We start from the raw sequence: 14,862 nt of genomic DNA, 5'->3' as shown, positions 1-14,862 counted from the left end.
GACTCTTTTAATTTAGAATTTTAGTGTCCTAATGGAAATGTGAGAAATTTGAGAATTGCAGAATTAAATTTATACTTTCGATGCTTGAGTCTATACTCTATACTCGAGGTCCTCAAGAGATCAAAATATACCCGATCCTCAAAATCGAAAGCAAAAATCCTGCTTCTCATCAAAAGAAATATCGCACCTACAAGAAAATGGACAACAGATCTTGAATAGAAAATCTGTTTGATGGTAATAAAACAAGACTCGCCCCATCGAACAAGATTATACTCCGATTATTCGACTGGTAAACGTAACGATGTTATTGTTTGATCCGTTCTTGTTTGCACACGACGGTGATACCTGGACGAAATTCCTGCGTCCTTCACCCACTTTGTTCAGTATGCTTGGTTAGTTGTCGAGCTCGTTAAATATCTTGAAAACCGCTGAAACCACCGATCGATTGCGCCACGGACGTTCGTGATACTCCAGGGGCTACGAGGGGCAAGGATATTCAATCGATTCGTTCATTCGGAAAAAGAAAGAAGTAAAATGAAGCTAATTGAATGATGCGCTTATTTGGGCCGCGTGCGGTTCAATAAATAGACGTAATTCTGAAAAGAATTATGATAAAATTGACGGTCGAAATATTTGTAATATTTCTAAATCCTTGCAATTACACTTAACAATTTCTCAATTACCAAATTGCTGATCTAAATTTTGGAGTTTGTAAATTTTTCTGGACTTCTAGATTTATGGATCTTGAAATTATTTGTGGCATCAAAGTGTCGAGTCACCAAGATATCGTAGGGTGTTAAATCGTGTGACATCGCAATATCGGAGTAGAAATATCCGAATTCCGGAAGCAGTAATAAGGACGTCTCGATTATGATCGAGAGCAAGTCCCGTGACATGTTCTGAATCGTTAGCGGTGCGTCATAAGACAAGATACGGGTAGCATATGGCGTGATCCATAGTCGGTAATTAATTGAAGATTAATCAAATTAGCCGGTATCGCCTTGGCCTTAGTGTTCCTAGCGATCGAAACGTCAATCGCAGAAAGGGCATCGAGCCGCCTGTGTCATCGTTAATCCATTCGGTTCTGCGATGCTCGATACTCCTCGATTATGTCGCAACGAACGGCAACGACAACGACGGCAGACGTTGCTGTTCAAGCGAGATAACCGATTTATTCGTCCAGGCGTTTTCAACGATAAAGTAATTTACGAGGCAAATGGAGGCGTGGATCGTAATGGAATAACGATGGCCCGGTTACGATAATGGAGTTTAGTGTAATACAAATGGCTGGGCAGACGTTGTAACGAGCAGCACGCGGCCCGTTTAAACGGCCGGGCGTAGGAATAACGCTGGACGCGCGATAATTTTATACATCGCGGAAGTATTTCATATTTCCGGCAAGGTGAATAAGGAGACGCCACCGAGCCGCGGAGGATCGTTCTTTCTATCTCGTTTCACTGGGCGTCGCGTTAAATTTTCATCCCGCTAAAAGAATTACTACGGACGAGACGTAGCTCTGTTTCTATTCAGACCCGCGTTTATTAAAATCACGGAAAGACGGTGTAATTATCCCGAGACAGTTTCCTCGGGCTCTACAAAAAACCATGGAAGGACCAGAGACGTATCTTCCCTTTTTTCCCTTTCGCTTCTATGTTTCATATTCTTTCCCCATTTGCTCTACACGTATGAACCAACCTCCCATGTACTGGGTGTCTCTTTAACTACTTCTCACTAGTTCTTTTGGGGAAAGTGCTTTAAAATTTTCAAGATTACCTTCATTGTTTATAGACAATTGTATGTCGTTATGCAAGCAGACATATAGCCGTAGATTGATGCCTTAAGCTACATCTCTTTGATGTGTCAAATTACTTCTCACTAGTGCAATCTTTTGGTGAAAGTGCATTAAAATTATCAGGATTATGTTCATTGTTTATATACAATTTTATGACACAATTTAAGTAGACGTATAGCCCAAGATTTGATATATTAAGCTACAACTCTTTGGTGTGTCAGATTACTTCTCACTAGTTCAATCATTTGGTGAAAGTGCTTAAAAATTCTCAAGATTATCTTCATTGTTTATATGCAATTTTATGACACAATTTAAGTAGGCGTACAGCCCAAGATTTGATTCATTAAGCTACAACTTTTTGGTGTGTCAGATTACTTCTCACTAGTTCAATCATTTGGTGAAAGTGCTTAAAAATTTTCAAAATTATCTTCATTGTTTATATACAATTTTATGTCACAATTAAAGCAGGCGTATAAGGCAAGCTACAACTCTTTGGTGTGTCAGATAGATGATCATTTAGTTTTATGATAAAAGAATGTGTTTCTGTGTGACATTTATTTGAAGCCTGTAGTTGTAAAATCACCCTGTAGGTATCATATTCGGTGTAATCTCGCATGAATCATTTCCCTCGCGGACGGGCCGGCACCGGTAATAGACAATCTCCATTTTTGTTTAGTCTCTTTTCGGCGGAATTCGCGAACTGTTATTTTTTCGGCGCGGAAATTTATACACGCGCGAATCGAGATGGCAGCTCGCGACCGTAATGAGGAAATATCGTTTCACGATATCGATCCGCGCGGCGAAAGGTCAACCCTAGAAGGGGTTGCCGGCTGACAAACCCTCCACGGGCACACACGTACACGGGTGCGGGCACACGAGCGCGCCCCCTCTCTTCGCACTCGGCTCGTACGCCGATACGGCCGCCTCTGTCACGGATATTTTGATTCTAGTAATGAGACAGCCCCGGTGATTAACGCGAGAGCTCCGTTGACAAGTGCTCGTTCGAAACTCGTACGCTCCAAGTTGCTTTTCTCCCCTCTTCCGATCCGCTAGACGACGTTTAAATATGAATTAACCGATCGATCGTTCCGCTTTCGGAAAGAATTTCGCGAATCGCCGGAGCCAATTGTGCAGACCTATGAAAACTTTAGGCGATCTGAAACGATATTAAGACGAGGGTGGAAGAGAATTGACAGTAGCGTGCTACCTGCGGTAGATTGCTACCGCGGTTCGTTGAAATATTTACCAGCGGTATTATCATGGATTTCTACGACGTGGGAGTAGTTACTGATATGTAGGAATCATCAGACACGATATTAAGAGGAATTATTGAATAGGAATGATGGTCGAAACATAATAGCTAGATAGTACAGTGTATGATATTACAGCTATTATTTTAACAGAAGTCATCGAGGGTGATGTAGGACAGCAATGATAGATTGTTCTATTTCTATGCTGAATTGTCGATACCTTTATTGTTATTCAACAATATGTGGTTAAAATACTGTAAAGCATCGTGACCCAGATAAATGTGATTTCACAATTAAAATCTATCTGCGTTTAAACTTAACCTTAAATAACCCACTTGATATGTAATCAACCCATATGTGATCAAATAGGTGATGTTATATAATTCGTGCCATTCCACTAAATACATAAGTACAATTATACTGAATACATAAGAACGAATCAGGAATTTAACCGGGTGAGCTAGTACAAATACTCCAGGGGATCTCTCATTGTAGATGCATAGCCGCGATCATGAAAAGTGAAACGATGCAAATTCGCCTTCGGGATTAACGAATAACCAGTTAAAAACATGTTGCAATTCGCCGCTGGCCATTTTGATGCAGCAGCCATAACGATAAGTGTGTAACCTGTTCCAGCACTTCTTGGGATGATCGTACTATCGCGGCACAAATATTGAATTTGCATGGTCGTCTCGTTTCTGCATTGCAGATATATACGCTCCAGGGATGTGAACCGCGACGATGTACATATTGTACGTACGTATGTACGTATGTAGGTATGGTGTGCCGGTACGTGGAGACATAAACGCTCACGAAGACAGACAATCAGTTAGACAGAGTGCAACGTTTACTGCCTCTTTGCGACGATGTCTTGTTGTATCAACTTGTGTCTAATGAAATCTGATTCGCAGAACGAATGCTATTGGTACGATTTAATTCCGTCGAGAAGCATCCTCGATCAGCCGATCACTTTTCCGATAACGATCGTACTTGTCGCACACCGAGAATTGTACCTTGACGTTTATGAGCTGTTTCGGGAAATAAAGTTGTACGCGATTTAATTAATTGACAAATTGGTTATCGAAGATTTTGCATTTCGTATGAGGAGAAATTTCAGTTCGTGAAAATTAGAAAATTTGAAAATTTAGGAATTTAGGAATTTGGGAATTCGAGGGTCGATTCGGAGAATTTGGGTAATTTGGGGAATTTGGGAAATTTGAGGGAATTTGAGGGATTTGGGGAATATGAAGAATTTGGGGAATTTACAGGATTTGGGAAATTTGGGGATTTGGAGAATTTAGGGAATTTGTGAGAATAGGGGAATATGAAAAATTTGGGGAATTTGGGGATTTGGAAAATTTGAGGAATTTGGAGGATTTGGAGAATTAGGGGGATTTGGGGAATTAGGAGGATTTGGGGAATTAGGGGGATTTGGGGAATTAGGAGGATTTGGGGAATTAGGGGGATTTGGGAAATTTGGGGATTTGGAGAATTTAGGGAATTTGGAGGATTTGGGGAATATGAAGAATTTGGGGAATTTGGTGGATTTGGGGAATTAGAGAGATTTGGGGAATTTGGGGATTTAGAGAATTTAGGAGTTTTAGTATTTGAGAATTTAAGAATTGTGGGATGTGAGAATTTAGGGGTGAGGTATTAATATCTTAGAAATTTAAAGATTTGGACATTGAAGAAGTTGAGGATTCGAAAATGTAGAGGTTTTAGTATTTAAGAATTTAGGAATTGTAAGATTTGAGAATTTGGGGATGTAAAGTATTAATAACTTAGAAATTTAAAGATTTGAAGAATTGAGAAATTAAGGATTTGAGAATGTAGGCATTTTAGTATTTGAGAATTTAGGAATTATGTGTTTAAGAGAAATGTAGAAATTCAACATTTCAAGAACTCAGATATCCACAAATTTACAAATCTAAAAATCCACAGACTTAAAAATTGAAAAATTCAAAGACACAAAGCCACGACCCATAAATTCCACAACATTAAAATATATAAAATCAGTTTACAAAGTTTGTGCCCATTAATTTTCACGCAGCCCTATTTCACCGTCAGAAAAATAAAAAGATCGATGCATCGGAGTTCGGAGTTTGCTTAACGGCCCCTCTAGAAATTGAACAATCTAACCACCCTCCAGTTCGCCATTCGAATACCACAATTGTCTACGGTAATTTGGAATATTAAACTTGGCGAAGAGAAGTCTAGCAGCGAATCCGAATAGTCTGGGTTGGCATTCCTCTCGTTCTTCGATATCTCCGTACTTTCTCGAGAAACAATGAACATCCAGCTTTCTCCTGGGTCCAAAAGATTTTTCGATCTCTCTCTACAAGATCTTAAATCACATCGGTACAGTTGGAGTGTTCTCATTGTGATCAATGTACTGTCACGCCGAGCAACTTCGACGTTGTACACTTCCTGTTCGGTGGTTTTCGACGTCTTGTGGATACGAAAAAGAAGACGAAACTACCGAAAAACTTGTCGGGTACATAAAAAGACATGTAACGTTGTATCGAGACCTGTATTGTCCAGCGTCTTTACAATCGCCTTGTCAAGCACCCTCTGAAAAGCTGACTCGAAACGATTGTCCGGATAAAATACAAATTCGATTGCTACTCGTGCTGGAACATTGTAGAATAACATTTTCGAGGGATTTGAGAGATAATTTAATTCAAAGGAATATTCATTGTTTGCTCGAACTCCACTTCAAACATCTAGATAATATTGAATCACTATTTTTTGGAAATTCAGTAGAGTACTAAAGAAGTAGTGGAATTTTTAACGAATGATAGATTCTTTAACGAATGAAAGATTTCCTCTTCGATCGCTTTTTCGGTAGGAGCTAATATGTATGCAAAATTGGAGCCAATACAGCGTCCCCGGATGAAGCATGGACCAAGTGCTCCCCTGTCGTTTCGTGTAAAATCAGCAACGGCAGAAGGAAGCTATCATTAAGAAAGGAATTCGAGCGTGAATCGGAACACGGTCCGATTGTCGACAGGGCGCGAACGTGGAGGAAGAGAGATAGAAAGACAGCACAGCGAGAAAAGTCAATAAAAGGAACGCGGTCGCGGCGCCATGTTTCGGAACGCACGAAACTCTCGACGCTAAACATCGTTTTCTCGACACGGGTTCTTTTTATGGTACTAATTTGTAGCATGAGGTTACGCCGTAAGGGGAAGATCGGAACCTTTCGACCCCGGCCACATTACCCTGGCGAGCGTGTAAACGTTAACCCCCGGTATCGGTTGTAACGGAAACAAAGTTCGGTTCACGGCCAGGGTTTCGGGATTCTTGCGATGTTTACGGATTCCATAAAAATAGTTCGCAGCCGGTGAAACTGGTGTCGAGTCTCACGCCAGTTTGTACAACATTCGCCGCTTAAATAAACAACGAACGGACTGGTAGACGTAAACCGTGCAGCGGTGGACGGCGTAAGGTATCGCGCCATTTCCGGTGCAGTTGCAGCACCGCAGCCTCCGGAACCGCTGGAAACAGTCGCATGATGTTAACACGTGTGGAGGTTACTTATGGATGACAACGGTGTAATTCCTTCCATTAATTACACTCTAACAAAAATCTAATATGAAGCGGTTATGCTTTCGATTACTCTTTTCAAACTCTACGTTAAAAAAATACACTCTTTGCAGTGGATATATTTTGTTACACGCATCGGTTGTATATAAACAAGTATTAGAATATTTTTGAAAAAACTAACGTTCGAAATTTTTTATGCGGAACATTTCAATTTTGAATTTCAAATATCGCTGTTGATTTTAAAAATTTTATACGCCGCTACCTTTTTACCGGGGACACCGCAAAAAATCAATTTACATGAAACTGCGGTGTACGGTTTAATTCAGAAAACGGGTGCATTTTGATTTTGTGGATGAAATGTAAAGCCTATAAAAAAGCAAGAGTGATTACAATCTAGCATAGGAGATACAATTGTTTTTATTCCAGCGTTGTGGTCCACGCACAGAAAATTCGGTGAGCATACAACGCGTTAATTGAAATGCAATCGAACGAGAAATCCCGCACAATGCCGCGTTTTTTCTACGAATCATTGTCTGATTTCGACTTGCTCTGGATCACTCGAAACCGTATCTCGAGTCACTCGCTTCGCTATTCGTGTTTCTCGTGCAGGCATACGCGTCAATTTAGCATTGTCGGGCCCGTATACGACGACGGACCACACACAGCCAATGTTCATTGTTGTGTGAGCACACAATGCGTCCCCGTTACAACAGCTGGCTGCATCTAGCCAAGCCAGCTTGGCTAGAGGCAGAGGCTTAACAATTTTCGTTGCTCCGTGAATACTGATACGAACAAACACGCTCCGGGAAAACGGTTACGCGATAATAAATCAATTTCCTGGGGATACGTGCATCTTCGACGAGCAAATCGAAAGAAAACTCCCCAAGATGCTCTCTTACAGAAATCCACGAAAATATGCTTCATCCACTGCTTTCTTGGGTGGCGAACTTTCTTCGGGCTTTGCTTTCTCTTTCCCTGATAATTTATGGATCTTTCTTGAACTCTTGGATTTATCAAATTTAAGGGGATTCGTGGGGATATTACTTTACCGCATTGGTACGTTTTGCTACGGGGAATTTGAAAATTTAGAGGATCTAGATGTATTTACGAGTTTCAGATTTCCGTCTTCGTGAAAAAATAAACCTCCTTCAGAAATACTTGAAGAGTTTACATCTGTGTACCATTAAGCGGTACTGCAGATGGAGATGAGATTAAAAATACAAGCTCGCCATCGGACGAAAGAAGCGAGGCTCGTTAAAAACCACGCAGAATTTACATGTTAAAAGGCTGGCACTAATACGGGAAGATTTGTAAAAATTGGTCCGAAAGCCGGGCAAAATACCGGCAGCAAGATGCAACCTACTTCCCTTTCGCTTTTTCAGTGGCTCGCTGAAAAAGCTGGCCAGCTAATAGATATTTAATCGAAATCCGTCGAAGCGATTATAGATTATCCGTTGGAGGAGGTGGAGCTAGCTGTTGGCCCGATAAAAATGATATGTTCGAGCGGGTTCAGCCCACTCGAAAGGTTTTTTCGCGCGTCAGCTGGTCGACGTTGATCTCCACTGGCGCAAACCTCGCAGCCAGCTAAACGGAAGCCGGGAGAAGTTAAGAAAGTACTAATGGCTCCGTTAATGCCGGCAAATCGGCCCGGGAATAGAGCTGGAATTTTCAGCTTCATCCCCGGAAACTTAATCCCCTTCTCGTGGTCCATTTTTCGGCTCGGTTTAAAGCCGGCCACGTTCTCGAAGCCAATCAAAAAATCAGACGCTCGGATTGTACGACGGCCGAGGGACATTGGCCGGAAGAACAGATACACGGGCTGTTGCGATTGCACGGGCAAATTTATTCATCGGATTATTCAAATTGAAAGGCGTACACACGGGAGGGATATTGCGGTTTCGTAGTTATCGGCGGCCGACGAATCGAGGGCGTAGCAAAACAGCGACGAACGAACGGAAGCTACTCGCCTCGTGTCTCTTTCGAAGGGACCATTTATCGTGATTAACACGTTGCCTGCCATCGTGGTTAACGCCGACCGACGCTACAAATTCACCTAAATGAAACATCCAGAAGAAAGATACCTTTTACTGCTCGAACATTTTCTGCGCGGAGAAATGTGTCACTCGGAACTAATAGAACACGCGTTATTATAGATGCATGTATACCTCTCGCATCTATTAACCCCTTTCCGTGCCATTTATCAGATGCGTCAAGACTATTCAGGGCTGTAACATTGAAACGAACAAAGAAAATTAAAATGTAACTATTTTATATTCAGGGGGTAACTATTTTCTATTTTATATTCTTGATAATACAACTTATAGGACCTAAAGAGTATTCACATGACTTGTCACATTTGAGCTGTAAGTCACGAGTGAGACTCGTCAAAGCATGGGAAGAGGTTAAGGCACTTAAATATACTACATATCAAAGTTTTCATAAATACTTTGACTGCTATTGCTGGCAGAAAAAATTCATCCTAAACTTGCTTATTATTGAGAGTCACATACATGATGCTAGTGGAGTACTCTAACTACATTGTACAATGACTGAAGGTCCAGGGTCATTCAAATTTAAAAAAGTACTTATGACATAACTTTGTCAATTAGCTATCCTATAAAATAAAAATCTGTCTTACTCAATAAATCTCCAACGTAACAATATCATCTTCGATATCGTGTAATTGATCGACAAAGTGGGCGGAGTCGAATGGCAGAATATCGTTGATGCACGTGTTCGCACGAACGCCATCCGGTTCTGATCGTCCCCAGAAACATCGTCCCTAGGGATTCTTTGATAGCAATTCGAATCAGCCTTATAGGTGGACCTCTGGCATCAAACCGAATTTTAGTCAGAACGAGTTTTTGAAGCACGTGGACGCCGTTCAAGGAGTTACATAATTTCCGCGACGAGAGTGGCATTCTCCGGCGATGGAACACGCTGGGGACTCGATTAAGCCCCGCTCAACGAACCTTTTTATCCAGGCTCTCGTCAACATTTCGATGGCTCGCGTAAGCAGCCGCGCGACAAACGAGTGCGTTTGTTCAACGCTGTCCCTGCGTCGTGCTGATAATTGCCACGGCATTCAGGTGTAATTGTTCGGATGAGCAGCGGCCAATTAATTATCGCGAGTCTCCGTTGTGTCGCGCCGTTTTATCGGTGGAACATGATCTACGGCCTGCAATTGCGCGACAGCTCGATCGCGCTGCGAGAGGAAAGAAGAGGTTCGGTTTATCGAAAGCAGATTGTCAGATGTGGAACCATTGGTTGGAATTTGAGATATTGCTGGTTTCATACATTTGATCTCGGACTCTTGAGAGTTTGACGATTTGGTACTTTGATAATTTGGGAACTCAGATATTTGAGACCTCGGGTGACCATGGAATCTTTAACGGCGTATAATGTGCACTTAACTTGAAATTAAAAATGAAGTTAAAAAATAAATAAGCAAATGAAACATTAATTAGTGCACACATTTATTCTTTGTCTTAATGAAAACCAATGTTGATTTGAAGGAATGTATTTTAACAAAATGTGTACCTTATAATAAGAAACTTGTGGAGCGGTCATTTGACCGGTTTGGTAGTTTTAGTGTTAAGCATTTGATCTTTAAGTTTTGATGATGGATCTTTCTTAAGAATTTAAGAATTTTATTCCTGTGGAAATTTCAACAGAAATTTCATAAACAGCATGAAAAGATGTAACTCTCAAAAATACTCAAACCACAAATGTACATCTGGCTCTGATTTGTACGAATCGAACTTGAATTAGCAAAATTACAAACGATTGATCGAACGGTAAATGCTTAACGATAAAAGAACACGACCGTAGTGCCCGTTTCCATTTAACGACACAATCGACGTTAGTTTACGTTTCGATGCAACTGAAATCCAGCCTTGAGTTTTGTAAGCCCGGGCACCACGGGGCGTCCCATTAACCTCGTTACGTGTAGCATCGGAACTTTTAATTACCTTTCAACCGTTCGTTGGATAAAAGCTAACGAATATTTTGCCGCCGCCGTGTTTTTTTTGCAGTTCGTGAAATTTTTTAACGACTCGCCGATCCATTTGTTTCGGTCGAGTTGCGATTATGCCTCGTATTTGTGAACGTAACGAACGACCGTACAGGGACAACGAAATCGCGACGCGGCCGGTAATGGTTAAAAATCGTTGATTTGCGAGGCATCGTTCCACAGATTGGACCGTCGATGGAACGCTGTTTGGTACGCGGAAAAATGCCGATGGCCGGCCGATAAATTTTCGAAATTTTTGCTGTCGATGATTATTTATCGCGTCGTCGTTGGCCGTTACAACGTAATCCCTGAATTATAATGTCAGACTGGTTAAATAACAGGAGAAACCTTCGGTTGCTGTTCGATCGAAAACGATTAAATGCCAATGATTAGAATTCGTGTACCTTTTGGAAGGTTCTTTTTGGAACGTTCTTTAGTATCAGGACAGAGTTCGGGCGTAGCAGACCATTTTGTAATCGATTCAAAATAAATTTGGACGACAGCCATTAGGATCGTCCTTCGAATAAATTACAAAATATAGTTACATTTGGTAATCTGTAAACTCGTAACCTCTGTGTATACTACAGTGAAGATTTTGACCTTGACCTCTAAATTCAAGGTCAAATTTCCTACTTGTATTATATACTATTCGTGAAGGAAATAAAACGTCTCAAAGGACCTATGTATCAGAATTCACTTCCCTCGGGAAACGACGTTAAAGAACCGATGTAATTAAAGAAAAATACAGAACGGGAATTGCAGTCGTTGCTGGAAAGAAATTACGTGAAATTGGAAGAAACAATCAGACACAACAGTTTTGTCCTTAAATCCGACTTAACAGAATTAAAGTTGGACTCGAAAGAATCGTTCAAAACAAGACAATTCGATCGGTTAACCTAATTTTCATGAACTTCAGAAATTTCGCTATTCCGTTAGCGGGTCCATTCCGACTCGCCCGGAGGCTGATTGGTTCGGCGCGAACATCGAGCTTATTTCCAGGCGAAAATAGAAGCCGCGACAGAAAAATATCGGTCGTTTAATGGAATCTCGCTTCCGCGGCGTCTCCTTTTTTGTTGTCCTCGTGCGCGATCGTAGGCGTTTCTCTTTATCCGTTCTCCACGGAATTGGTATGCAACATCGAGATTTCTTCGGCTGGAGGAAACGTTCGCTATTTTCATTTCCCACGGAAACGAGGAATCCCTGAGAACGGCGTTAAAGTGCCGCCTATCGATTCGTGCCGCAAAACCGCAACCGATCCAGGCATTTGTCAACGACGACAGGAAACGTGGCCCACATAGGATGCGTTACCCGGACACGTATCAAAGCTCCGTTGTGCAGAGAGAACGACGGGCACAAGCGCAATTATTATTACGCCCATTACGTGTATTGAAACGGTTCGGTCGGTAGTCCGACCATCCGAGGTTATTATCCTATTCAGCTCGTAAGACGCAGCAGGCCACGCGATGTCGTACGAGCCGTCTTACGACATCCTTCCTTGTGTCGCGAGCAATGAGACGCGACCGTCGCTCCGACGTTGTCACAACAGACGCCTGCCTCCAACTTTCCGCCCCTAAGAAACACGACCGAGACGTGTAACCAGCGAAATGCTTTCCAAACGGTGCATGCGTGCCGTGTTTACGCGCAGAGCACAAAAGATGAGAAATTACGGACAAGTTGACGCACGTGTGCCGGGTTAACTTGCCGCCGCCATCTTACCCACGTTCAACGAGCAATTTATGACGATTTAAGTGTACCGAAGCGAGAAACGAGCACACGGAGGATTTCGTTTAGAATCCAAGATGGAATACAAATACCTGCGTGGTAATCTACTACGTTCAACTCACATGTGAGCTTGTGTTAGAAATGTGGAGCCTTCAGAAACGTAAAAATATAAAAATAAAGAAATTACAAGCTAATGTTCTAAATTACTGCTGAAAGATCGATTGCGACAACAAGAGAATCTATTCGTAATCTTGTATGCAACTCCATCGATAAATGTGCGTTGCCTCACGAGCAACCGCTGGAGCCTGATCGAAAGTTCCATATGAACTCTGATGACTATCAAACGGTATAACCATAAATCTTTTCATCGAGACAAGCGGACAAGCGGTACAGACGCGACGTGGAGCGATTCGAGCGTCAGCCAGACGAATGAAAGTTAATTGAGAGGTCGATGGAACGATTAAGCGGACCACTCGTCGCCTGACTGTTGCGTTTCTCGTTCGAACTCGAGAATAGAGAGAAGAATCGAGGAATTTCTACGTAATAGCAAAGCCGGCTGACCGATCTGTTCGATTACGCGAACGAGAAAGCGCAACCAAGTATTCGCGACGAAAAATTTCAATATCGATCCCATCCCTCCGAGCCACGAACGTAATTGTCGCAGCAACGACGACGGAGTTGATCGAGTTTTATTAAAGTATTTCTCGATCGTTTAGCGTGGATCTTCCACTGGCGTCGTTACCCGACAAGATCGTCGCTCTTTGTCCTCGTAAAACGTCGCCGACGTAATAATTGCCGGCAGCGTGTTGTATTTTTCGCTGTAACGAAACGGAATTACCTTCGTGAAGGAGAGGAAAAAACAAACGATGGATAAAGTCTAACGCTCTTCATAATGGTGGCATCAGTAACGATGCACTGTAACAATGGTTCTTCACGGAACCAAATTCTACATCTTTCAGATTTGTAACTTTGGACATTCATTATTTTTATCTTGACCCCAGAAAAAAGCTCCTGACAGAAGCTAATAAAAGTCCGCAGTCGTTGATCAAAAATCATAAATTATATCAGTGAGAAAGGGAAATATTAATCTAAATAAAAACCGTTTAACATTGAACTTAAATTGATTTACATCTGCTGATAATACGAAGCACTTGTTCGTAGAAGTACCGCTGTAGAATGCAATAGTAAATTACCGGTACCTGGTATAGTTTTATCGCGCCATTTGCAGCGACGACTTTTCCCGGGGCCTAGGTTCTCGTTTCCGAATCCGATGGGACCATAAAGATAAATAAGTACGGTTCGAAGGTAAAGCGGCGTGTACAACCGTCTGGGAGATCGTTAAACAAGCTTGAACCGTGGAACGAGGAAGGGAAAAAACGGGGGTGAAGAAAGTTAAATAACGAACTCGCCCAACCAGCCCTCGCTTTTAACGACGACCGAGAGAATATTATTGCGACGCTATAAGTGCGTTACGAGCATCGCGCTATTAATGCCGCCTTTATGTCGCGTTCGGATCGGTGAATCGATTGTTGACCTCTTCTCGATCCGACTCGAGCGTTAATTTACGACGGCTCCGCGTCGTTCGTAAGCTACGCGCAAACATTGTCGCGTTTTAAAAGCACAGGTGATTCCTGACAACGAGCCTTAAATTTATGGCACGATGCTTGTTCACGCAGCTACGACTCTGTCGGCTTTTAATCGTTCAAACCGCTTCGTTATGGGCTGCTCTATTTTCCTTTAGAACCGCCTGACTACCCCTATTTGTTCTACTTAGGCATTTGACTGCCTCGATTTGTCTGAACTTCGCGAAAACCGCGCTTGAACATTCGGATTAGAACACTATCTCGATTTCAAATATATTTTGTTAAAAATTCTGCAGTCACATTGAGACGAATAAAAAGTTTACTGTGGACGATATTTAGATTGTACTTTATTTGCTGTTTTGAAACATTAGGTTCCTAAAAAAAGGCTTAATCTTGCAAGTATACTTTGGGTAACATCTCAAATTACATACCCAAATTATACATATAATTATATTTATATTCATATAATAATTTTGAAACGTTCACTTATGTTCTCAGAAAAAGTCTTAATCTTGCAAGTACACTTTGGGTAACATCTCAAATTGCATGCCCAAATTATACATATAATTATATTTATACTCATATAATAATTTTGAAACATTCACTTGTGTTCCCAGAAAAAGTCTTAATGTTGCAAGTATACTTTGGGTAACATCTCAAATTGCATGCCCAAATTATACATATAATTATATTTATACTCATATAATAATTTTGAAACATTCACTTATGTTTCCAGAAAAAGTCTTAATCTTGCAAGTACACTTTGGGTAACATCTCAAATTGCATGCCAAAATTATACATATAATTATATTTATACTCATATAATAATTTTGAAACATTCACTTATGTTCCCTGAAAAAGTCTTAATCTTGCAAGTACACTTTGGGTAACATCTCAGATTATATAATTATATTTATATTCATATAATAATTTTAGTAACGATGACCAGATTTTTAA

At 41.3% G+C, this 14,862-nt stretch overlaps 1 protein-coding gene across 4 annotated transcripts in view; it reads left to right on the top strand.

Annotated features, from left to right (window-relative positions):
• Positions 1 to 14,862, top strand: part of LOC100881270 (irregular chiasm C-roughest protein) — a 177,894-nt gene that overhangs the window by 103,798 nt on the left and 59,234 nt on the right. The window lies entirely within an intron of this gene.

This window comes from Megachile rotundata, chromosome 12, assembly GCF_050947335.1.
Source record: "Megachile rotundata isolate GNS110a chromosome 12, iyMegRotu1, whole genome shotgun sequence".
NCBI lineage: Eukaryota > Metazoa > Arthropoda > Insecta > Hymenoptera > Megachilidae > Megachile > Megachile rotundata.
This window is presented reverse-complemented; position numbering and strand designations above follow the sequence as displayed.